Here is a 27,993-nt window from a genome sequence, read left to right as displayed (position 1 = left end):
AAATACAAGATTGTTGTAATTTAAGACTTTTGATAAAATTTGATGCCCAGGTACAACAAAACTTATGACAAATTAAAAATAGAAGAGAATCTCTTTAGCTAATGAAGGGTATTTATAAACAAACAAGCTACTTCAAACATTATGCATAATAAAAAAACTCTTGAAAGCGATTTCTTTAAGATCAGGAACAAAACAAATATGCCTACTATCATCAGTTCCATTAAACAATGTATGAATGATATACATTCAGAAAATACAATCAACTCCTGAAAAGAAGTAAGAGAAAAATAAAATACAATTTTTTAATGGGAAAAAGTCTTGAATTTCACAAAATGGCAAATTCAAATGACCACGAAACATGACAAAAATATGAAATTCTACACACTGTTGATGGGTGTATGAATTGTCTGTAAAGCTTCAAAAAGCAGTAGCATCATCAGAGAAGTTAAAGATACAAACTCTATCTCCTAGCCATTTTTCTCTTGATAACATCTTTTAAAGAAATTCTTCCACATGTGTGCCAAGATAGTTGTGCAGGATATTCATAGCAACACTGTTCACAAAAGCAAAAATCTGAAAACAACTGAAATATCATCAAAAATTGGTGAACAAATAAATTGTGGTATATTGATACAACAGAATTCTATAATACAATGAAAATGAATAAAACCACAACCCCACACCACTATATGAATAATATTGATTACTATTCACAACTAATATTGATGAAATGCAAGTCCAGAAGACTATATATCTTATAATTGCATTTATCTACAGTTCAAAAACAGGCAAATCTAGACTTCAGGGTTTGTGATAGTGTTGAATTGTGTCCCCCCCCCCCAAAATGTGTTAAAGTCCTAACCTTCGCTACCTATGAATGTGATCATGTCTGGAAATAAGATCTTTGCAGATGTAATTAATTTAAGATGAGGTCATCAGCATGGACTCTAATCCAGTATAACTGGTGTCCTTATAAGAAGAGGAAGAGACAGACATAGGGAAGATAGCTATGTGAAGCTGGAAGCAGATATTGGAGCTACACTGCCTCAAGACAAGGAGCACTTGGGGCTACCAGAAGCCTAAGAGACAAGGCAAGGCCCTACCCTAGAGACGAGAGATGGCAAAGAGAGTGTGCACCTCCTAATAGCTTGATTTCAAGCTTTTAGTCTCCAGAAATGTAAGAGAATAAATTTCTTGTGTTTTAAGCCACCTAGTTTAGTAGTAATTTGCTACAGCCCAAGGAAACTAATATACATGGTAAACTGTGGAAAACAAATAACAAACAAAAATGAAAGGAATATATTATCCCAGAAGCAAGGATGGACAATTACCTCTACAGTCTAGAGGTCAGGGATGAAATTGTAATGAAAGTAGTGCTTACAGTATCTCTGCTATCTCACTTTCATTAAGATCTGCTCTTTTTTTCCTTTTGAGGTTTGTAATGGACTATCATGGATCTTGCTGTGGATATATTTTCATATTATTTTGTTTAAGATTCTTAAACATCCTATATCTGACACAGGTCTGAACTATTCTCAGCCAGTATCTCTTCTCATATTTCCTTTTCATCCTTTTCTCTACTCTCTCCTTCAGGAATTCTGACTGGAGGCAAAATACATGACTTGCTTGCCTCAATATAGTTCATATTTTCCACATCCAAGGAGGAAAGTTTGGTGAGGAGCTGGATATTTGCATGATCGCAAAGAGTCTTCCCCCAAAGTGTTGATTAGTAGCAAGGAGGAAAACAGTAACTGTATACAATCTGATTTCATTTATTACATGTGATAGAATTATCATAGTAAGAGCCAAATGTATATATGTCTATTTGAAAATTATAAAATTTCATTTAAAACTTGGATTAAAGAAGAAATCAAAGAATAAATTAGAAACTGTTCTGATATGAACAATAACAGTGCCATATATCAAGTGGTGTCCCTAAGAGATGTCACTGCCTTTACATAACTACATCAATTTTTTGAGTAATTTGTCTATTAAACTGATGGTCATCAAGTGGCTAAAAATCAAAATAAGTAGAAAATATATTTTATAGTCAACATCATGCATTACTTTTAAACAGTGTATTGCTGCCCTCTGTATTTTCTTCTCTTATTTTATTTTATTTTTTTAACAATTGGTAAATGGTATAGGGAGATTCATTGCATTGTGCATCAAAATATTCTCTGTATTTTAAATTTTGGAAAATAAAAAGGCAATATTAAATAAATTTATTTAATAAAGTGTGAAAGTATATGACCCTGTGAGTATATGACCCTGACTAAAATTTCACAGAAGTATAGACTAAACTATAATTCTCTCAGAATTTTAAAGAAAATTATATGTAGTATATAAACATATACATATATAGGCATGGAGTAAGGCAGGCTTTCTTAATTAAATAATACATGAACTGCAAAGGAATTCATGGAAAAAAGTCATCAAGGAGAATGATTGTAAATGCTGAAAATAGGATGACATCAATATGGAAAACTTCTGTAGGATGAAAAGCAACCTAAAGCAAATTAAAAGACAGATCACAGATTCTGAAGAAGGTAGCCTGGAGAGAGGAGGGTGTTGTTGAGACCATCTGCCTCTTAGGGCCTCTGTAAACTTGTGATATTCTGGCACAGAGACCAACATGAAAGGTACAACATGTTACAAATAAAATAAGGGAATAAAACGCAGAGAGGACGAAAGAAAAAGGAGTAGACTCAAGTGCAGTGTGAGAAACTGCCTCTTTCTGGAATTCGGAGTCTTGTAGACTGTAACCACGGATGGGGCTTGGATCACCACCTTCTTTAGATGCAGATCTTCATGGGAACAAGTGCTGAAGTTAGCAGGGTGAGGGAAGTAGTGATGCTCCTTCAGTAATTCTGCAAGATCAAGCCCTGAACATTTGGAAAGGGAGCACTGACTCCAAGACCCTAGACTACCAGAGAACTACCTCTAGGGAGTATCAAATAGTGAGAACTCACACAAAGGAAACCACTTGAATAAAAGAACCAGCATCACCCAACCAGCCTCATCTAAACAACAAACAAAACAAAAATACAAACCGAATCAGCAGCAAACAGGATTACCACCTCACTCAGCCCTGCCCATCAGTGGAAAAACAAACAAAAATTCAGCAGAAATCTCACCCTGGAGGGCAGAAACCAAAGAGGGGGTGGGGGGTGGGGAATTCAACCTTGAAGCCTGGGAAAAGGAGACCTCAAACACAGTAAGTTAAAAAAGTAATGAAAAGGCAGAGAAATACTACACAAATGAAGGAACAGACTAGAAACACAGAAGTCCAAATAAATGAAGAGGAAATAGGCAAACTACCTGAGACAATATTAAATGCACCAACAATCAAATTAAAGGGGTCCCAGAAGAAGAAGAGAAAAAGAAAGAGTATGAGAAAATTTTTGAAGAGATTATAGTTGAAAATTTCCCCAACATGGAAAAGGAAATAGCCAATCAAGTCCAAGAGGCACAAAGAGTCCCATACAGGATAAACCCAAGGAGAAACACAGCAAGACACATACTATACAAACTAACAAAGACTAAACACAAAAAAGAATATTAAAAGCAGCAAGGGAGAAGCAACAGGTAACATACAAGGGAAACCCCATACACTTAACAACTGATCTTTCAGCAGAAACTCTGCAGGCCAGAAGGGAATGGCAGAGTATATTTAAAGTACTGAAAGGGAAAAATCTACAACCAAGATTACTATACCTGGCAAGGAACTTATTCAAAATTAATGGAGAAATAAAAAGCTTTTCAGACAAGCAAAAGTTAAGAGAATTCAGTACCCCCAAACCAGCTTTACAACAAACGTTAAATAGAATTATATAGTCAAGAAGTACAAGAGAAGAAAAAAGATCTACAAAATCAACCCCAAACAATTAAGAAAATGACAATAGGAACATATATATCAATAATTACTTTAAATGTAAATGGACTAAATGCTCCAACCAAAAGACACATACTGGCTGAATGGATACAAAAACAAGACCCATATATATGCTGTCTACAAAAAACCCACTCCAGACCTAAAGATACATATAGACTGAAAGTAAGAGGAGGGAAAAAATATATTCCATGCAAATGGGAAGCAAAAGAAAGCTGGAGTGGGAATCCTCATATCAGACAAAATAGACCTTAAAATGAAGATTACAAGAGATAAAGGACACTACATAATGATCAAGGGATCAGTCTAAGAGGAAGACATAACAATTGTAAATGTCTATACACCCAACATAGGAGCACCTCAATACATAAGACAAACACTAACAGACATAAAAGGAGAAAATGACATTAACACAATAATAGTAGGAGACTTTAACACCCCACTCACACCAATGGACAGGTAATCAAAATAGAAAATTAATAAGGAAACACAAGTCTTAAATGATACATTAGAAGAAATGGATCTCATCGATACCAGGATATCAGGACATTCCGTCCAAATGCAGAAGAATACACCTTCTTCTCAAGTGCACATGGAACATTCTCTAGGAAAGGCCACATCTTGGGTCAGTAAAATTTAAGAAAATCTCTGTAAATTTAAGAAAATTGAAATCGTATCAAGTGTCTTCTCTGACGACAACACTGGGAGACTAGATATCAATTACAAGAAAAAAACTGTAAGAAACACAAACGCATGGAGATTAAACAACACGTTTCTAAATAACCAACAGGTTACTGAAGAAATCAAAAGGGAAATTGAAAATTTTCTAGAAACAAATGACAATGAAAACACGACAGCTCAAAATTTATGGGATGCAGCAAAAGCAGTTCTAAGAGGGAAGTTTATAGTAGTACTATCCTACCTCAAGAAACAAGAAAAACATCAAATAGACAACCTAGCTTTACATTTGGGAAAAGAACAACAACAACAAAAAAGAATTGATAGAAGGAAAGAAATCATAAAGATCCAAGCAGAAATAAGTGAAAGAAATAATAGTAAAGATTTAAAAAACTAAAAGCTGGTTCTTTGAGAAGATAAACAAAATTGACAAACTGCAGCCAAAGTCATCAAGAAAAAAAGAGAGAAGAATCAAATCAACAAATTTAGAAATGAAAAAGGAGAGGTTACAACAGACAATCCAGAAATACAAAGGATTATAAGAGACTATTATGAACAACTATATGGCAATAAAATGGATAACCTGGAAGAAATGGACAGATTCTTAGATAAGCTCAATCTTCCAAGACTGAACCAGGAAGAAATAGAAATTATAAACAACTCAATTACAAGCACTGAAATTGAAGCTGTGATAAGAAAAAAACTCCCAAAAACCAAAAGCCCAGGACCAGATGGCTTCACAGGACAAGTCTATTAAACATTTAGAGAAGAGCTAAAGCCTATCCTTCTAAAACTCTTTTAAAAAATTGCAGAGGAAGGAACCTTTCCAAACTCATTCTACGAGGCCACCATCAAGTGAAGTTGTTCAGTCATGTCCGACTCTTTGCGACCCCATGGACTGTAGCCTACAACGCTCCTCCATGCATGGGATTTTCCAGGCATGAGTACTGGAGTGGATTGCCATTTCCTTCTCCAGAGGACCTTCCCGACCCAGGGATCGAACCCAGGGCTTCTGCATTGCAGGCAGACGCTTTACCGTCTGAACCACAAGGGAAGTCCATCACCCTGATACTAAAACCAGACAAAGATAACACACAAAAAAAGAAAGCTACAGACCAATATCACTGATGAACATAGGTGTAAAAATCCTCAACAAAATTTTAGGAAACAGAATTCAGAAACACATCAAAAAGCTCATACACCATGATCAAGTTGGGTTTATTCCAGGGATGTAAGGATTCTTCGGTACACACAAATCAATCAATGTGATACACCATATTAACAAACTGAAAAATAAAAACCATGTGATAATGTCAAGAGATGCAGAAAAAGCCTTGACAAAATTGAGCACCCATTTACGATTAAAACTTTTCAAAAAATGGGCATAGGAGGAACCTACCTCAACATAGTAAAGGCCATATATGATAAGCCTACAGCAAACATTTTTCTCAGTGGTGAAAAACTGAAAGCATTCTCCCAGGAACAAGACAAGGATGTCCACTTTTACCACTATTATTCAACATAGTTCTGGAAGTCCTAGCTACCATAATCAGAAAAGAAAAAGAAATAAAAAGAATCCAAATCAGAAAAGAAGAAGTAAAGTACTCACTGTCTGCAGATGACATGATACTGTACATAGAAAACCCTAAAGATAGTATCAGAAAATTATTAGAGCTACTCCGTAAATATAGCAAAGTTGTAGGATACAAAATCATTACACAGAAATCATTTGCATTTGCATATAATAACAATGAAAAATCAGAAAGAGAAATTAAAGAATCAATTCTATTCACCATTGCTACAAAAAAATTTAAATATCTAGGAATAAACTGTGCACAGAAAATTATAAGATACTGATGAAAGAAATCAAAGATGACATAAACAAATGGAGAGATATTCCATGTTCCTAGGTAGGGAGAATCAATATTGTGAAAATGACTATACTACCAAATGCAATCTACAGATTCAGTGTAATCCCTATCAAATTACCAATGGCATTTTTCACAGAACTAAAACAAAAAATTTCACAGTTCATATGGAAATACAAAAGACCCGGAATAGCCAAAACAGTCTTGAGAAAGAAGAATGGAGCTGGAGGAATCAATCTCCCTGACTTCAGTTTATACTACAAAGCTACAGTCATCTAGACAGTATGGTACTGGCACAGAAACAGAAATATAGACCAATGGAACAAGATTACTGCAGATGGTGACTGCAGCCATGAAATTAAAAGATGCTTGCTCCTTGGGAGAAAAGCTATGACCAACTTAGACATCATATATTAAAAAGCAGAGACATCACTTTGCCAAGCAAGGTCCATACAGTCAAAGCTACAGTTTTTCCAGTAGTCATGTATGGATGTGAGAGTTGGACTACATAGAAAGCTGAGTGCTGAAGAATTGATGCTTTTGAACTGTTATGTTGGGGAAGACTCTTGAGAGTCCCTTAGACTGCAAGAAGATCCAACCAGTCCATCCTAAAGGAGATCAGTCCTGAGTGTTTATTGGAACGACTGATGCTAAAGCTGAAGCTCCAATACTTTGGCTATCTGATGCGAAGAATTGACTCATTTGAAAAGACCCTGATACTGGGAAAGATTGAATGCAGGAGGAGAAGGGGACGACAGAAAATGAGATGGCTGGATGGTATCACGGACTCAATGGACATGTTTTAGTAAGCTCCAGGAGTTGGTGATGGACAGGGAAGCCTGGAATGAAGGCCATGGGTTGCAAAGAGTCGGCCATGACTGAACAACTGAACTGAACTGAACTGCAACAAGATAGAAAGCCCAAAAAATAAACCCATGTACCTCAGTTCAGTTCAGTTCAGTTCAGTCGCTCAGTCATGTCCGACTCTTTGTGACCCCATGAATTGCAGCACACCAGGCCTCCTTGTCCATCACCATCTCCTGGAGCTCACTCAGACTCACGTCCATCGAGTCAGTGATGCCATCCAGCCATCTTATCCTGGGTCGTCCCCTTCTCCTCCTGCCCTCAATCCGTTCCAGCATCACAGTCTTTTCCAATGAGTCAACTCTTCGCATGAGGTGGCCAAAGTAATGGAGCTTCAGCTTTAGCATCATTCCTTCCAAAGAAATCCCAGGGCTGATCTCCTTCAGAATGGACTGGTTGGATCTCCTTGCAGTGCAAGGGACTTTCAGGAGTCTTCTCCAGCATCACAGTTCAAAAGCATCAATTCTTCGGCACTCAGCCTTCTTCACAGTCCAACTCTCACATCCACACATGACCACTGGAAAAACTATAGCCTTGACTAGATGGACCTTAGTCAGCAAAGTAATGTCTCTGCTTTTGAATATGCTATCTAGGTTGGTCATAACTTTTCTTCCAAGGAGTAAGCGTCTTTTAATTTCATGGCTGCAGTCACCATCTGCGGTGACTTTGGAGCCCAAAAAAATAAAGTCAGCCACTGTTTCTACTGTTTCCCCATCTATTTGCCATGAAGTGATGGGACCAGATGCCATGATCTTCGTTTTCTGAATATTGAGCTTTAAGGCAACTTTTTCACTCTCTTCTTTCACTTTCATCAAGAGGCTTTTTAGTTCTTCACTTTCTGCCATGGGGGTGGTGTCATCTGCAAATCTGAGGTTATTGATATTTCTCCTGGCAATCTTGATTCCAGCTTGTGTTTCTTCCAGTCCAGCGTTTCTCATGATGTACTCTGCATATTAGTTAAATAAGCAGGGTGACAATATACAGCCTTGAAGTACTCCTCTTCCTATTTGGAACCAGTCTGTTGTTACATGTCCAGTTCTAACTGTTGTTTCCTGACTTGCATACAGATTTCTCAAGAGGCAGGTCAGATGGTCTGGTATTCCCATCTCTTTCAGAATTTTCCACAGTTTATTGTGATCCACACAGTCAAAGGCTTTGGCATAGTCAATAAAGCAGAAACAGATGTTTTTTTGGGAACTCTCTTGCTTTTTTGATGATCCAGCAGATGTTGGCAGTTTGATCTCTGGTTCCGCTGCCTTTTCTAAAACCAGCCTGAACATCAGGGAGTTCACGGTTCAAGTATTGCTGAAGTCTGGCTTGGAGAATTTTGAGCATTACTTTATTAGCATGTGACATGAGTGCAATTGTGCGGTAGTTTGAGCATTCTTTTGCATTGCCTTTCTTTGGAATTGGAATGAAAACTGACCATTTCCAGTCCTGTGGCCACTGCTGAGTTTTCCAAATTTGTTGGCATATTGAGTGCAGCACTTTCACAGCATCATCTTTCAGGATTTGAAATAGCTCAACTGGAATTCCATCACCTCCACTAGCTTTGTTCGTAGTGATGCTTTCTAAGGTCCACTTGACTTCACTTTCCAAGATGTCTGGCTCTAGATTAGTGATAACATCACCATGATTATCTGGGTCGTGAAGATCTTTTTTGTACAGTTCTTCCGTGTATTCTTGCCACCTTTTCTTAATATCTTCTGCTTCTGTTAGGTCCAGACCATTTCTGTCCTTTGGTACCTTATTTTTGACACAGTAGGCAAGAATATACAATGGGGGCAAAGACAGCCTCTTCAATAAATGGTGCTGGGAAAACTGGACAGCTACATGTAAAAGAATGAAATTAGAACACTTCCTAACACCATACACAAAGATAAATTCAAAATGGATTAAAGGCCTAAATGTAAGACAAGAAACCATAAAATTCTTAGAGGAAAACATAGGCAGAACATTCAATGACATAAATCAAAGCAAGATCCTCTATGACCCACCTCCTACAGTAACAGAAATAAAAACAAAAGTAAACAAGTGTGACTTGATTAAACTTAAAAGCTTTTGCACAGCAAAGGAAACTATAAGCAAGGTGAAAAGACACACCTCGGAATGGGAGAAAATAATAGCAAATGAAACAACTGACAAAGGAGTAATTTCCAAAATATACAAGCAGTTCATACAACTCAAAGCCAGAAAACAACCCAATCAAAAAGTGGCAAAAAGACCTAAGCAGACATTTCCTCAAAGAAGACATACAGATGGCTAACAAACAATGAAAAGATGCTCAACATCACTCATTATTAGAGAAATGCAAATCAAAACTACAATGAGATATCACCTCACACTGGTCAGAATGGCCATCATCAAAAAGTCTACAAACGATAAATGCTGGAGAGGGTATGGAGAAAAGAGAACATTCTTTCACTGTTGGTGGGAATGTAGATTGATGCAGGCACTATGGAAGATGGTATGGAGGTTCCTTAAAGAGTAGGAATAAAACCACCATATGACCCAGCAATCCCACTCCTAGGCATATACCCTGAGGAAATCAAAATTGAAGAAGACATGTATCCCATTGTTCATTGCAGCACTATTTACAATAGCTAGAACATAGAAGCAACCTAGATGTCCATTGACAGATGAATGGATAAAGAAGTTGTGGTAATATACCCAAAGAAATATTACTCAGCCATAAAAAGGAATGCATTTGAGTCAGTTCTGATGAGGTGGATGAACCTAGAGCCTATTACACAGAGTGAAATAAGTCAAAAAGAGAAAGATAAATATCATATTCTAATACATATATGGAATCTAGAAAAATGGTACTGAAGAATTTATTTACAGGGCAGCAATGGAGAAACAGACATAGAAAACAGACTTATGATCATGGGCAGCGGGGAGGAGAGGTGAGATGCATGGAGAGAGTAACATGAAAACTTAATTACCATATGTAAAATAGATAGCCAATGGGAATTTACTGTTTGTCTCAGGAAACTCAAACAGGGGCTCTATATCCACCTAGAGGGGTGGGATGGGGAGGGAGATGGGAGGGAGGTTCAAAAGGGAGGGGATATATGTATACCTATGGCTGATTCATGTTGCGGTTTGATAGAAAACAACAAAATTCTGTAAAGCAATTATTCTTTGCTAAAAAAATAAATTAAAAAAATTAATGTAAAAATATTTGTCAGCAGATTGGTATGTGAAAGTACTTTATATCTTTGGTTTAAAAACTGTCCAGATTTCTTAATGAAGTGTTAATTAAGAGAGTGTTTTGTGTATATATTCTAAGAAAAAAGAGAACCCCCCCCAAAAAAAAGACAGGTCACAAATACCAACTAAGATAGATACAATACTAGGAAAACATAATAAGAAATATGCAAAATCTATATGGGGAAATTTTAAAATATCATTGTGGATAAATTAAACATATAAATAAATAAATAAAAATAAAATATCATTGAGGAAATTACCAAGAAGTGTGAATAAATATATTGGCATAACATGTTCTCCTCTATGGGCACTAAACCCCAAACTAAACTTTAAATAAATTGTAATTCTAGTAAAGGAGGGACAAAATTTTTTTTTAACTGAATAAGCTACAATTTATTGAAAAAATAAGGAAGCAAGAATTGGAGGGAATTTTTTGGGGAAAAAAAAAAAAGAAGAGCACAATGATTGGTCCTATGAGACATTTAGTATAAACATAACAGAACGGTTGCACTTACATATGGCTAGACAGGTAGCTCAACAGAAGAGAAAGGAAGTCCAGAATAGACCAAAGAGCTTAAAGGAAACTAGCATGTGATAAAAGTAGCTATGGTTTCTTGCAGTTCTTCACAGTTTCATTTTTCATACTTAAATATTTAATTTATCTCAAATCTATCTTAGAGTAAGATGTGAGGAATAAATTAAAATTTATTTCCCTCCTAAACCAATTGCTCCCAATCCCCCAAATTGATGACTGAGATTTAAACATAAAAAATGAAACCATGAAGAACTGAGAAACCATAGGAAAGATTTTATTTGCAGAGTGAAGAAGGCCTATTAAATTTTACAAAATCAAGAAACTATCAAAGAAAAATTAATGTTTGACTATGTGAAAAATTTAAAATTTATTCATGGAGGAGAAAAAAAGCACAAGAAAATTAAATACGAAATGACAAACTGGAAAAATTGTTCTTAACTCATATCAACGGAAAGGGATAAATTCCAAAACATATATTCTATATGCTGCTAAGTCACTACAGTCGTGTCCGACTCTGTGTGACCCCAGAGACGGCAGCCCACCAGGCTCCCCCGTCTCTCGGATTCTCCAGGCAAGAAAACTGGAATGGGTTGCCGTTTCCTTCTCCAATGCATGAAAGTGAAAAGTGAAAGTGAAGTCATTCAGTCGTGTACGACCCTTCGCGACCCCATGGACTACAGCCTACCAGGCTCCTCCGCCCATGGATTTTCCAGGCAAGAGTATTGGAGTGGGGTGCCATTGCCTTCTCTTATATTCTATATATGTTTCTATAAGTCAGTAAGAAAGGACAAAAACACAATAGAAAACTGGGCAAAAGATATCAACAGTTTATAGAAAAATAAATACAAATGACTCAAATATTTAAAAAGATGCTCATCCTCTCATTATAAAGGAAATGCAAATTAAAACTATAATGAGATACAAGGGACTCCCTGACAGTCCAGTGGATAGGATTCCTTGCTTCCACTGCAAGAGGCACCAGCTGGATCCCTGATCGGTTGGATCCCTGGTCAGAGGAAGTAGGAACCTGTGTGCCCTGTGGCACAGCCAAAAACAACCCCACAAAAGAGACAAAACAAAATAAAACTATATTGAGATACAATATTTCACCTATTTGTTTAGTAACAATTTTTAAAAAAATAACATGTTGAAGATGCTATGGGGAAAAGTTGCTCTCAGACATGGCTTGGGGGATGCAAACTGGTATAGTCACTATGCAGGCAGTTTCATATCACTGTCAAAATTACGTGCACATCTTCTTTGATTCTAAGAATGTATCCTAGAGATATGCTCCTGAATGTGTAAAATGACATCTATTCAAGGTTGTTCATTGCACTATTTTGTGTAATAGCAAACACTGTAAAGACAATCGAAGCCTTTGGAATTCTGGTAGAGAAGGACTGTCCACTAAGTGAACAGACAAACCAAGTAAGTGTGCTATAGCAGGAGACTAGGAAAAAACCTTACTCAAAAAAGATAAGACTGATCAACAGTTTCAAATACTGATGAGTGGTCAAATAAGATAATAACAGAAAATAGACAATAGATGTTGGAAAGATACACATAATTGGTCATCTTTAAAAATAATGGTGGAGCACAAACTGAAATGGTGAGATCAAAAATATTTATTGGATAGGTAAAGAAAAGAATGGGAGAAAATAAAATATAGAATTTTTTATTTAAAAAAAAATTTTTAAGAAGAGAATGGGAGATAAGAAAGTGGAGGCAATGGGTATAGATTGTAGCCAGAACGTTTTGGGTTTTTAGAAGATGAGTAGTAGTATAGGAATGGAATAATCTTATAGAGAAATAATAATGTACACAAATACCCACAGCTACTTGGAAGAATGAAAAAGAAAGAAGGGAAGGAAGGAGAAGAAAGAAAGGAAGGAGGGAGGGAAACAGAAGAGTTACACTACGATAGTACACTATTTAAAACTGAGCCACTAATAGTCCCTAAAGAAGCCTGATAATGTTAAGATCTTTTAGCTGTTGTTGAACTTCGATCAATTAGACTTTTTTGATAGTCTCGCATAATCAAAGATTATGTTAGTGCTAGTTATTAGAACCATATATATATATGATTAGTAAGTATAGAAATTCTTGCCACATAAACTTCATTGTCACTTATTAATCTGTAGCCATGCCTGTAAATGGTGCCTCTTTTTTTTGTTTTTCGGTCCAGCCACGTGGCTCGTAGGATCTTATTTCCCTGACCAGAGATCAAACTCCATTGGCCCTGGCAGTGAAAGTGCCCAGTCCTAATTACTGGACCATGAGGGAGTTCCCAATGGTGACTTTTTTAAGGTGTAGATTTGGCCTTTGTAACTTCCTTGTTCTCATTGTTGTTGTCTGTTTTCTATTATTTGCTCTACATAGAGTGATTATTTTGATAGTTACCATCTAACGAATCATACATGTAACAGTTCCATGTTGAGAAAGCTATCACAGCTTCAATGCTGATGGCATGCCTGCACTCAGAAATTCATTATCGCTTATTCAAACATGTCATCTAACGTCACATCTATAACTACGTGGCAGTTTGAACATTACTCTTTTCTGTAGACGGCTCCATTTGCCTGAATTTTAATGCCATTAATATTCCACATTAAACTCTTTCAAAAATAAGGAGAAGTACATGTAAATTGTAAAAGATAATACCGTTTATTCATCCTCATTTATTTATGGAGTGTCTACTCAGCATAAGGCCTACAATTGTTCCTGCCCTAAGAAAGCTTACAACCCCATGGAATAAAGAGACAATAAAACAATCATTATAGAGTGAGTAGATGCGCTTTTAGGGAATTTCTAGATGCAATGGAAGCATGCCACAGAGTCATCAGAGAGGGCCCATGCAGCAGGTCCTTTGTGTAGTAATACTGAGGTCTCACATGATGTCATCATTAGTCAAGTTATGGGCAAAGTCTTCCTGAAAGCCAGGTGCAAAGGAATGAAACTGGATAGGTCCTCAAGAGTTTATCATGTCATTGCCAACTTGGATCTGAATGCATTTAACTCAAATTGTCCCTACATAGATGCAGAGAGGTGTCAAGTCACACAACCAGTTTATGTACCCCTTTACACCTGTGTATGAATATGTTTATCAGATCCTGTCCAAAAAAGCATATTTTGATGAGAAGGAAAAGAAAGTATCTTCAGGCCTAGGAATCCTGGGGACACACTATCAAGTAAGAGAAAAGGGTGGAAGGCGGAAGATACACAACACAGGACGAACATTATTTCTTCACAGGTGGGCCTGAAACAGGTTGTGGATGTGTTGCTAAATTCTGGAGCCGATTATACAGAGTGAAGTAAGCCAGAAAGAAAAACACCAATACAGTATACTAACACATATATATGGAATTTAGAAAGATGGCAATGACGACCCTGTATGCAAGACAGCAAAAAGACACAGATGTGTATAACGGACTTTTGGACTCAGAGGGAGAGGGAGAGGGTGGGATGATTTGGGAGAATGGCATTCTAACATGTATACTATCATGTAAGAATCGAATCGCCAGTCTATGTCTGACACAGGATACAGCATGCTTGGGGCTGGTGCATGGGGATGACCCAGAGAGATGTTATGGGGAGGGAGGTGGGAGGGGGGTTCATGTTTGGGAACGCATGTAAGAATTAAAGATTTTAAAATTTAAAAAATAAAAAAACAAAAGTACAAAGGGAAGTACCACTTGTTCTAGGATGTGCTCTGAAAAAGTCCCTCACTATTCCTTTCCCAAATGAATCTGGATTCTCTGCATTGCCTGGTTGAGATCACCTTTCTTTGCTTCACTTTTACTCTAGATGGCAGCAACAGAACAAGCTAGAGGAGAAAAACTATTTTCAATGAAATTTGTTCTCTGACTACTAGATAAAAAGTAGTCTCAAAATGTTATTTGAAATAAAATATGCCCTTTCAATTTTTTTCCAATATAGATATACATCAACAGTATTTCAAATAATTAAGTCAAGGTACAGATGTCTTTGCAATTATTCAACTTAGGCCACTGATCAAATATTTGTAGAGAAGTTTTATTATAATAACAATATCTCTGTGAAGACTCACTGCTTATGTGCACAAGTTTATATTTGAAGCTAAAATATCAAGGTCAAATATTAAGTATACTTCTTAAATTAAGGAAATTTCATCCAATAAAGGGCCAGATAGTCAGACAGACAATAGACAGAAATTCTCTGGCACAATAGACAGAAATTCTCTGGCTAAATAGAGAAATAAAATTTTGTTATTTCTTTAATAAATTTAAGTTTTTAAAGTCATTTCAAATAAACATCCCTACGTGAAACTGGTTTATATGTGTGTATATATATATATAAAACACTTTACAAGTATTTTAAAAAGGATTAATTTGGTTAAAAAATGACATTTGCCATCACTCTCTCTAAGCTAAAAGAATTTATGATCCCAGAACAGTTTGTAGGTGAGAATGCAGAAATACCAGAAACATTATTTTTTATAAAAAGACCTGAAAATAAGCCAGGAGATTAAAAGAAAGATGAAAGTTGTAATAATTTTCAAAAAGGGATTTCAAGAACACGTTATATTGGTTGACACTATACTCTCACACAATTCAAGGCTGGATTGAGCAGAGGATACCAAAGGGGGTGGGAAATATAATTGTCCAGGTTATGTGTCACATGGCTCTAGAAGCTGCAATTTATTGCTCTATACTCATAAGTTTATGTATTGGTTAGGTTGATTTTCTAAAGTATCTTGGAGAAGGGTCATTTGTTTGTAATTTACATAAAAGTGTCTTTTGGATGAGCAGTGGATCTGTTAGCATGAGTCAGAAGGACCTCATCAAATTAAAGCTTTATGAAAATAACATTTCTTTTTGTTCTAGAATTATTGGCTTGATAGATTGGAATTAATTAATCTGATTCTTTAGATTACCATTGTTAAGTCATCTTTTAACTAGATCAATGAAGAGACAACATTGGTTGTGTCAAAGCTCTATAGTGGAGGTTTTAGTTGGTCATTCACGTATAGGTCCTGCTTGTGTTTGGGTGAACTGGAAAGTAGTATAGCATTATATAATCAGAAACTTTATTTTTTAAATTTATTTTGATCTGATCACAGCATTTAAAATATCTACATGAGGAAAAAATTCACAATGTAGATAAAGATTATGCACAAAGAAGTTCATCATTATGTGATTTAGAATAGTGAACAAACTGGAAATGATGTACAAAAGAGGAATGGTTAATTGTAGCATATACTAAGATTTCAATAATCAAATAAATATTTATCAAGACTTTACTAACATGCCAGGCATTCTGTTAGAAAATTCAGCACTGAAAAAAAAAGAAAGTTTCAGCACTGAACGTGATCGATATGGAAATTGACTTTCCTATAATAACAATTTTGGCTTCCCTGGTAACTCAACTGGTAACGAATTAGCCTGCAATACAGGAGACTCCAGTTTAATTCAAAGATCTCCTGGAGAAGGGATAGGCGACCCACTCCAGTATTCTTGGGCTTCCCTGGTGGCTCATATGGTAAAGAATCAACCTGCAATGTGGGAGGCCTGGGTTCCATCCCTGGATCAGGAAGATCTCCTTGGAGGAGGGCACGGCAACCTACTCCACTATTCTTGCCTGGAGAATCCCATGGACAGAGGAGCCTGGCCAACTACAGTCCATGGGGTCGCAAAGAGTTGGACACAAATGAGCAACTAAACACACGCACACATAATAATGATTTAATGTAAAGTTTTTAAAAAGCAAGAAGAAAACCTTTATAACACTATAATGCTTTACAATGCTATAAAGCCCTTATTACAGTATCCACTATATAATTTATATACCTAATATATTGAGAAAACTTTTAGGAGAAAATACGTCAAATGTTAATAATTGTTATCTCCAAGTGATGGTAACACAATAATTTTTCAACAGTTTCTGTATTTTCTACAGATATGTTACTGTCAAAATTTTTTTAATTATATAAAATGGCACAGGACCAAAGGTAGGCTACCAGAAAAAGAGTATGGTATCTAATGATATACTCAGAAGCCAGGATCACTTCACGGCAAGGAAAATCCCCAAGTATATAAAGACAAATCACACTGTCTTTTGTGTGTGTTTTGATTTGGATTGCAAGTTTTTGCAAAGCTTGCTTCCTCCTCAGCCTTAGGAAGATGAGGGGGCGGGGGCAGGGGGCGAGGAATACTGGCAGCATGTTTCAGCCAGATTACACAAGGGGGTGTACAGATCCTATTTCCAAATGCTTCCCTTTGTCTTCCAGGAAAGAGAAGAAACAAACAAACACAGACTTTTGATTTGGTGACTAGTTAAAATGTTTTAATAGGTTTATTTATACAGTCCACCACTGTTTTCTAACCTGGGAGATCTTTGAGGGGATGAAACTGTATAAACCACCTCCACTCCCTCCACATTTATTCCATAAGAAAAAAAAATATTGCAGGAAAATAAGCAGCTTTTTAAAGCACAATTTGTAAAACTGGAGACAGCCTAAATGGCCAAGAATATGGGTTGTTAAATGAATTATGGTAATCATAAACAAATTAGAAAGTAACCATTAAAAATGATGTTGACATGGAAGGACATTAAAAAGCAATTTATACAATAATGGGTTATGATCTAATTTTTATGTAAATACATAGTAGACATAATAGAAAAACCTAGAAAGATGCTAAAACATTAATAGATGCTGAAATTAATAGATGCTAAAATATTATCCTTAAGAAATGAGTGAGTGAGTGACTGAGTGAAAGTTGCTCAGTCGTGTCTGGCTCTTTGCGACCCCATGGACTATAGCCCAACAGGCTCCTCCTTCCATGGAATTCTCCAGGCAAGTATACTGGAGTGGGTTGCCATTTCCTTCTCCAAGGGATCTTCCTGACCCAGGGGTTGAACCCGGGTCTCCTGCATCTTTACCATCTGAGCCACCAGGGAAGCCTTAAGAAGAGAGTGACAGTTTTTTTCATTGCCTTCTTTCTGCATGTGTACATTTTAGCATTTTTGTCTACAATAAATAAAGATTTGTTTTTAAAAACAAGAACAAATGAATCCAAATTCTTTGAAATTTTCTTTCCAAATAAAAATGAATACCTCTTCTTATGACCTTTGTTAATTAAATATATATGGAGATTACTACAAATTACTCAGAGATATGGTGACAATACTGGTGTATTTGCTGAAGACAGTTCCACTTTATGACTGTTGTTTTCATATAACTATTAATAATGCCCCTTCCACTCTCAGAGTTTGAATAAGTCACCCTATAGGTATATTCTTAAATTTTTCCCAAGAAGTTTTTAGATTACCTTGTAGTTTTCCCCCTTTTGTCATCAGTCTGCTTTCAATCCAAAAGATCCTAAGCCTTGTCTCTACCAATGTGCTAAGATGCAACGCTGGCCCCAAAATTCTGAGATTCCTCAGGCTGCATTAGGGTTACAGTGAAGCCAGGGTTTACTCCAAAACCCATGTGAATTACAGAAAGTCTTTTTGAGACCCAGTTTGATCTGATGGCTCAGGTGACTTTAAGGCTACACATCCATTAGCAGGAACCATCCATGGAATAGTGACATGACACGTTACCATCATGACACCTTTTGATGTATCTTTTGGGACTGACTCCTGGCACTATTAGAATAAGATAGTATTTTTCAAATCACTACTGTACATGTAAAACCACCAACTATACTGCTTGAAAATTCCTTGGATTAGAAGTAACAAATACCCACTCCAATAACAAGTAAAAATGGAAAATATTCTAAATTAATCTAAGGGTGGTATCTCCCAGGACTGAGAGCACAGGGACCAGCCGAGCCTCACACAGGACCAGAGCCAGACCTGAAAAGTGGAGACAGCTCTCTCTCTTTTTCTTTTTCCTTCTCTTCCTCTTTCATGCTATTCAATTGCATATTTCTGTTTCTTTGTGCACATCTACATCATTTGTCTCACCCTGCAGAAGGGTTTATTCTGTTGTCCATAAACAGAGCCAAAGACAGTCACCTTCAGTGTCCCTATGTGTTCTCTCAAGTCTAGTAGCAATTAATTAGTGCTAGTGCCCCGGGTCCAAATTCCCAAGGGACAGATTCTGACTTTTATACATGAATAAATTTTCAGTCAGGTGTCCACTCAAGCTCAATCAATTATGGTCAGTAAGGGCTGAAAATGGTCCATCCATGTGGATTAGGGAAGAGGAATGTAGTTGGGTAGATCCCTCCATGAGAATCTGCTAGCTTTCCTTCCTTCAGAGAACTTAGCAAGTTTTTTTCTTTGATGACATACTCTGACTAAACAGGCAGGAAAGAAGGAGCTCTCAGTAACTCAGATCCACATACCACAGGTATTATGAAACTCCCAATGACACCCTCAACCATAGTTTCTCCCATACCTGTTTCACATTTTCTTAATTCTATTGACAAATTCCAAGGAACTTGGAAAATATTCCTTACCTGTTATCTTCCACATCTTAAATTCTATGATAAAATACCTGTGAGAAGGTCATGCATCACCCATTTGAAGAGCAAAATATTTATTTTTTTGTTTTTTATCCATTCTTTCATGAAACAAACATTTATTGCATTGCTACCATATGTCAAGGCCTGTGCTCAGTGCTGTGGGAAGCAATAGCCACAGACCTTATTACCAGGCATTCACGAAGTACTGAGAGAGTCCAAGAGATAAAAGAATAATTATGTGATAGGACACAGTGATACAGAAGAATATACGAGTGAGTTGAGTGCAAAGAGAAGGATCTAAATTATCTTTGGGGAAATCAAGAAAAGCATCAGAGAGATTATACTCCATTTGGGTGCCGAAAGAATAAGACTTTCCCAGTGAGATCAAGTAGAAGATTCCCAGCTAAAATAACAACAATAATAAGTAGCTGCCATTGACTTGTTGGGCTTCTCAGGTGGCACAGTGGTAAAGAATCTGTCTGCCAATGCAGGAGACATAAGATATGTGGTCTGATCCTCAGGTTGGGAAGATGCCCTGGAGTAGGAAATGACAACCCACTCCAGTATTCTTGCCTGGAAAATTCCATGAACAAAGAAGCTTGGCGGGCTACAGTCCATGATCACAGAGAGTCAGACATGACTGAGCGAGTGAGCACACATGCACCATATACTTAGCATTTACCGCATGTGGATACTCTATCACATGCCATACTTGGATTATCTTGTTAAAACTTGCAGCCCAGCTGCAAGATCTGTCTGTCACTCCACTATGCAAATGTATCTCAGAATCAGTCACTTAGAACACAAGATCCCCAGGAGGATAGACCTATGCACACAGAGGAAATTTAATAAATGCAAATGAACTAAAAATAACCCATGTTAGTGTGTCTGAAGAAACAAGCATTTTTATACACTGTTGGTGGAAAGTACAACTTCCTGTAGGACAATTTGTCAATATGCGCCAAAATTCACTTAGAAATTGACTTTAAAGGAAATAATTGAGAATTTAGACAAAGTTAAAACTACAAAGATATGCATGATGATATTATACATAATAACAGTCTAAAATGTTGAACAATGTTGTCATAAAAATTATATTCTGGGTCTTCCCTGTTGGTCTAGTGGTTAAGATTCTGCGCTTCCACTTCAGGAGGCACAAATTCAATCCCTGGTTGAGGAAATAAGATTTCACATGCTGAGTAGCAAAGCCAAAAAAAAAAAACAAAAAACAAGAGAGAAGAAAAAGATGGTAAAAAAATGATGTTGTAGAAGTATATTTATTGAATTGAAAGATATCCATAACCAGTCTTCAAAAATCAATGTAAAAGCAGAATGAAGGTTTTTTTATTTCATATGCGCATATATACAAACATAAGTATCAGTTCAGTTCAGTTCAGCCGCTCAGTCGTGTCCGACTCTTTGCGACCCCATGAATTGCAGCACACCAGGCCTCCCTGTCCATCACCAACTTCCAGAGTTCACTCACACTCACGTCCATCGAGTCGGTGATGCCATCCAGCCATCTCATCCTCTGTCGTCCCCTTCTCCTCCTGTCCCCAATCCCTCCCAGCATCAGAGTCTTTCCCAATGAGTCAACTCTTCACGTGAGGTGGCCAAAGTACTGGAGTTTCAGCTTTAGCATCATTCCTTCCAAAGAACACCCAGGACCAATCTCCTTTAGAATGGACTGGTTGGATCTCCTTGCAGTCCAAGGGACACTCAAGAGTCTTCTCCAACACCACAGTGCAAAAGCATCAATTCTTCAGTGCTCAGCTTTCTTCACAGTCCAACTCTCACATCCATACATGACCACAGGAAACACCATAGCCTTGACTAGACAGACCTTTGTTGGCAAAGTAATGCCTCTGCTTTTGAATATGCTATTGGGGTATAAGGGTACATAAAATAAAATATACATATATTTTAAACATGCATATATATCTATAGATGTGTATGTCTTTATATATTTTAGTAAATATGTGAAATACATAATAGAAATATCATATATATATATACACATGCACACACACACACAGTTATATGAAACGCTAGAAAAGTATACACTAAAATTTATCAACGATTTCTCTGGCTAAGAACTTGGCAATTGGATACTTTCCTCTATTTTATCCGTCTTTTTAAATTGTTCTATATAAAGCTCATATTATTTTTAAAAGTAAAAAATAAGAGCTTAAAAGATGCTGTGAAAGTGCTGCACTCAATATGCCAGCAAATTTGGAAAACTCAGCAGTGGCCACAGGACTGAAAAAGGTCAGTTTTCATTCCAATACCAAAGAAAAGCAATGCCAGAGAATGCTCAAACTACCACACAATTACACTCATCTCACACGCTAATGAAGTAATGCTCAAAATTCTCCAAGCCAGGCTTCAGCAATATGTGAACCATGAACTTCCAGATGCTCAAGCTGGTTTTAGAAAAGGCAGAGGAACCAGAGATCAAATTGCCTACATTCGCTGGATCATTGAAAAAGCAAGAGAGTTCCAGAAAAACATCTATTTCTGCTTAATTTACTATCCCAAAGCCTCTGACTGTGTGGATCACAATAAACTGTGGGAAATTCTGAGAGAGATGGGAATACCAGACCACCTGACCTGCCTCTTGAGAAACCTATATGCAGGCCAGGAAGCAACAGTTAGAACTGGACAAGCAACAGTTAGAACTGGACATGGTTCCAAATAGGAAAAGGAGTACATCAAGGCTGTATATTGTCACCCTGCTTATTTAACTGATATGCAGAGTACATCATGAGAAACGCTGGGCTAAAAGAAGCACAAGCTGGAATCAAGATTGCCGGGAGAAATATCAGTCACCTCAGATACGCAGATGACACCACCCTTATGGCAGAAAGTGAAGAGGAACTAAAATGCCTCTTGATGAAAGTGAAAGTGGAGAGTGAAAAAGTTGGCCTAAAGCTCAACATTCAGAAAACGAAGATCATGGATGGCATTTGGTCCCATCACATCATGGCAAATAGATGGGGAAACAATGGAAACAGTGTCAGACTTTATTTTGGAGGGCTCCAAAATCACTGCAGATGGTGACTGCAGCCATGAAATTAAAAGACGCTTTACTCCTTGGAAGAAAAGTTATGACCAACCTAGATAGCATATTCAAAAGCAGAGACATTACTTTGCCAGCAAAGGTCCGTCTAGTCAAGGCTATGGTTTTCCAGTGGTCATGTATGGATGTGAGAGCTGGTGTTGGAGAAGACTCTTGAGAGTCCCTTGGACTGCAAGGAGATCCAACCAGTCCATTCTGAAGGAGATCAGCCCTGGGATTGCTTTGGAAGGAATGATGCTAAAGCTGAAAGTCCAGTACTTTGGCCACCTCATGTGAAGAGTTGACTCATTGGAAAAGACTGTGATGCTGGGAGCGATTGGGGGCAGGAGGAGAAGGGGATGACAGAGGATGAGATGTCTGGATGGCATCACTGACTCGATGGACGTGAGTCTGAGTGAACTCCAGGAGTTGGTGATGGACAAGGAGGCCTGGCGTGCTACGATTCATGGGGTCGCAAAGAGTCGGACACGACTGAGCGACTGAACTGAACTGAAAATGCCATTTATTGATGACAATTAATAATTAAATCACATTTAAATTCACCAAGTTGAGAATAAGATCTCAAGGTATGACCTACACTCAACATAAATTTACTTAGTATTTATGTAATAGTAGTATCTCTGAAAGTTTTAGTAAAAATTTGCATTTTCAAACAATATTTTCATGGACATTGTGTGATATGCAAATTATCTCTTATATCAAAGAATATGAACAATCCAAAAAAGGGACATTCCCATTCTGCCAATAGTATAAGATTTAGTAAATCACTTACCTTCTCTGAGCTTCTGATTACAAAACAAAAGAAATGATAACTTCTCTTACTAGTGTTCTTACAAGTGAATGAATGCACCTGTGCATACTTTACAAAGTTCTATACTGATATTAGGGGAATTTTAATAAGGTCAGGTATTATATCCTTACATTCTCCTATTGGAAATTTTTAATTTTTGTGAATTTACAAAAGATCAATAACTTTATAGATCACAATGTTATGAGCAGTATGCTCTTTGTTATTCAATCATGTGCAATCCATGAGTCATTGCCAACCCAGGAAAGTTGTGATATCTCACTAATAGGTTTGGACATTGTTGTTATTACTATTATATCTTTGACTGCACTGGGTCTTTGTTGTTGTATGTGGACTTTCTCTAGTTGCATTGAGCAGGGACTACTGTCTAGTTGCTGTGCATGGGTTTCTCATTGCAGTGGCTTCTCTTGTTGCAGAGTACAGCCTCTTGGCTGCACAGGCTTCAGTAGTTGTGGTGCACAGGCCTAGTTGCCCTGTGGTGTGGAATCTTCCTGGATCAGGGACCAAACCCACGTCTCTTGCATTGGCAAATGGATTCTTAACCATGGGACCACCAAGGAAGTCCCCTTTGGAGCTCTATCATAAATTTGTCCTGCTAGTAGAAAGCTTATGTGAACTGATTCAAGCTCCTTAATGCTTTTGATTGTAGAATTCTATAGCAGGATGCTAAGCCTAACAAAATAGCTAATAATAATGTTAAGGCTAATTTTAACTCCCTGGTCTTTTTGCAATCTTTTGTCCAAGGATGCAAACTAGAGTTACTTTTCTTCCTAGTGTAGCCAAAAACCAGTTATTTCAGTCATTGGAATACCTTTTCCATTCTAGCTTCTTATGCCTTACCTAACCTAAGAAACCAATGTTAAACATGCTGAATATGAGATCTGATTTAACCCATATTTCATCTGTTGAATTCTATCTCTGTCTGTTATGACTTCATTAGACACCTGTCCCCTGTACATTATTGGAAACGACAGTGCAATGCAGTGAGACATTGGAATCTTTAGCTATGTGAGTGCTTAGTAATGTCCAACTCTTTGCAACCCCGTGAACTGTAGCCCACCAGGCTCCTATGTTCATGAGGATTCTTCAGGTGGGAATACTGGAGTGGGTTGCCATGCCTTCCTCCAGGGGATCTTCTCAACCTAGGGATCAAACCCAGGTCTCTCACATTGCAAGTGGATTCTTTACTGTCTGAGCCACCAAGTCTTTAGCTATATGAAAGCTTTTTCTTTAATATATATATTATATATGTATATTTTTATTTGGTTTGTTTTTACTTTTCACAAGTAGAGTCTTTTCCTCAGGTCAGCTTTTAACAAATACTCAATGCTGGTAAGCATACTCTCTTGGAGAAACCTAGGAGATCCTAATTTTGGAATCCTGAAATCTTTTGGCATCTCTGAATTTGAAAGATGATCTGGGTGGTGAATTTATAACAGTGTGTTCTAATCTTCTTTGGGTCTATGACACCATTATGAATGTACTAGGACACATCTGAAGGGTGTTTCCCTTCCCTACCCTGCCAGTTCTCCGCCAGCCCAGACAACTGTTTTGATATACTACTTTCTACCTTTAACACTTACCAGGGTGGATAATGAAAAAAGCAATGCAAAGGGAAGCTGAACTCAAATTGTTCTTTGTCTATTAAACTATATTTCTACACAGTACGCATTAACTATACTTCAATTAGAAAAAAAAAAATAAAGACTGAATCTTACAAAAAAAAAAAACAAACTACATTTCAATAGCCAAAGCACTCAATGCCTTTTACCATAATTGCTTATTTAATTGTAATTTTTTATATTTGCTTTCCCTTTAGACCATACCTTCTGGTGATTCTTGCCTACTATTTAACATGGTGCTCATTACAAAGTAGGTGATGAATAATAATTTATTAAATGAATGAACCACTTCTCCCAATCCTGATTCCCATTTTCAACAACAAAATTAACTAGTCAAGAGGGAGGTAATCAAGAGGAGGGACATGTGAATCAATCCAAAAAAATACAGTCCACCAGTGCTAGGCTATGTGACTCAGTCCCAGTATCACCCACAATAAAGATGTTTCCACAATGACATATGGGTGACAGTGAAGTAAAATGTTAAAATAAGTTATGCTGGATCAACGGCAAGGAATTCCATTACACTTTTTGTTATTTTAAAATCAAACAGCTGCTGCCACCTTTTATTATCAATAGTCTTGCCTCTAGCATTTGCTCCTTCCTCTACATAATAACTAAGGCGTATTGAAGGCATACAGGTGATGAAAGTGTCTTATGCACTTTATAAAAATGCATTATCACTTTAATCTTGACAGTATGATAAGGTAGATATACTTATTAAGCCCAGTCTATAAATTAGAAAATAAAGCAATAAGGTAAAATCAATTGTCTAAGGTTCCAAAATATGTAAGAGATAGAGCTAGAATTCAAATCTGCTTCTATTTGAAACCAGAATCCAAGCTCTTGTCTACTAAATTCTATCAATACTAGTTAAAACTCAAGATTACCAGGTTTATTTTAATTCCATTGTATTCAAAGAATACACCTTGTATGATTTCAATTATAACTCAGGATATTGTCTATCTTAGTCAATGTTCTTGGTGCACTTAAGGAAAATGTATACTCTGCTGTTGTTGGGTGGAATTCACCATGAATGTTAATTAAATCCAGTTACTTGATGGTGTTTTTTAGCTTTAGATTTTTGTTAATTTTCTCTAACCTGTTCTACCAATTATTTTTCTGCTCTACCAACATTTCTTATGTTCTTGCATACAGTGTCAGAAACTCTGATGAATCATTTAACATTTATTGCTTGAATAATCTATAGATGGTGACTGCAGCCATGAAATTAAAAGATACTTGCTCCTTGGAGGAAAAACTATGATCAACATAGACAGCATATTAAAAAGCAGAGACATGACTTTTCCAACAAAAGTCCATCTAGTCAAAGCTATGGTTTTTCCATCCATCCAGTTATGTATAGATGTGAGAGTTAGACTATAAAGAAAGCTGAGTGCTAAAGTATAGATGCTTTTGAACTGCGGTGTTGGAGAACTCTTGAGAGTCCCTTGGACAGCAAGGAGATCCAACCAGTCCACCCTAAAGGAAATCAGTCCTGAATATTCATTGGAAGGACTGATGTTGAAACTGAAACTCCAATACTTTGGCCACCTGATGCGAAGAGCTGACTCATTTGAAAAGACTCTGATGCTGGGATAGATTGAAGGCAGGAGAAGAAAGGGATGGCAGAGGATGAGATGGTTGGATGGCGTCACCAACTCAGTGGACATGAGTGTGAGTAAGCTCCAAGAGTTGGTGATAGACAGGGAAGCTTGGCATGAAGCCCATGGGGTCACAAAGAGTTGGCCATGACTGAACAACTGAACTGAACTGATAGGTATTATTATTGCCTCCATTTTACAGAGGGTAAAACTGAGGCTAAAGGTTATTTTATTTGTCCATAGTCACAGAGTAAGTAAGTGCAGCAGGGCTGGGATTTGAATCCTGCCTTTCATACTCTTAAACTTCCTGCTCCTAGTCAATATCCTACAATGACTGCTCTGTGGAAATGCTTTAGATCAAATCTTTTAGTAGCAATGGAATATTTATTAAAGAAAAATATTTTTTTCTTTAATAAATTGCATATTGTAGGAAGACTTTTTGAAGGAGGACAGATGGATTGAAAATCCAAGGTATTTTAGTCTTTTAAATAAGGGCCCAAGAGCTTACATCTTTAGTCTGAGGCTTAAATATGGCTTTTTTTTCCCCAAAGAGAAAATAGCAAAACATTCTGGAGATTGGCAGCATTCCACTGAAGGTCCTAAGGTCTGCGTTTCCAACGTTAATGCAGGGCATTCTGACCTTGCTCTGAAACACTAGACAGGATGGGAAGCAAGGGCTGCAAAGCTGCACTTTGTAAAAATGGGATGGAACAAGCCAGGGTTTTGAAAGAGAACTAAGCAAATACTGAGGTCAAGAAACCTATATAAGTGTTATTCCAAATTCAATTCAACACCTGGAAATCAAGTTCTCTATTACTTAAGACCAACAATGATCTTACACTTCTTGAGGCCAATTCATCCAATGAATAAAGTGCCATAAGCACCAAGGACACAGGCTTTCATTATTGGATGATTCACCTGCGATGAAAGAAAAGTTCTGAAGAATTGGGGCTACTTTCCTTTCCTCAGAAAAAATTAGATTTCATTTCAGAAACTGTACTTTCTCTGTTAAAGGGACTGTATTGAATTTGAACATATTAAACATGAATCATTAGATAAAATTGTTTTCACCTTTCTGGAAGGTAGTATAACTATAGTCTATAATTATTTTATGCCCTTTCTGATAGCACATAGAGCTTAATATTTATTTAAAATTATAAATAAATGAAATGTAAAAAAATATCTTGAATATTTTCAATAATTATATTATTAATTATAACACTGATTATGCTATTCTGAAACTACTTTTTACAATTTAGGATAGACAAAAGTAATTAAGTTTATGCCATTAAGAAACAAAATATTCACAATAGTAGAAAATGGAATGAATATAAAATCAAAGAAGTATAAACATTGTAATCTTAAATTTATAATATTGTGAAC

Source organism: Ovis aries, chromosome 1 (assembly GCF_016772045.2).
Source record: "Ovis aries strain OAR_USU_Benz2616 breed Rambouillet chromosome 1, ARS-UI_Ramb_v3.0, whole genome shotgun sequence".
Taxonomy (NCBI): domain Eukaryota; kingdom Metazoa; phylum Chordata; class Mammalia; order Artiodactyla; family Bovidae; genus Ovis; species Ovis aries.
The sequence above is the reverse complement of the archived record's forward strand: the minus strand, read 5'-3'. Positions refer to the sequence as shown.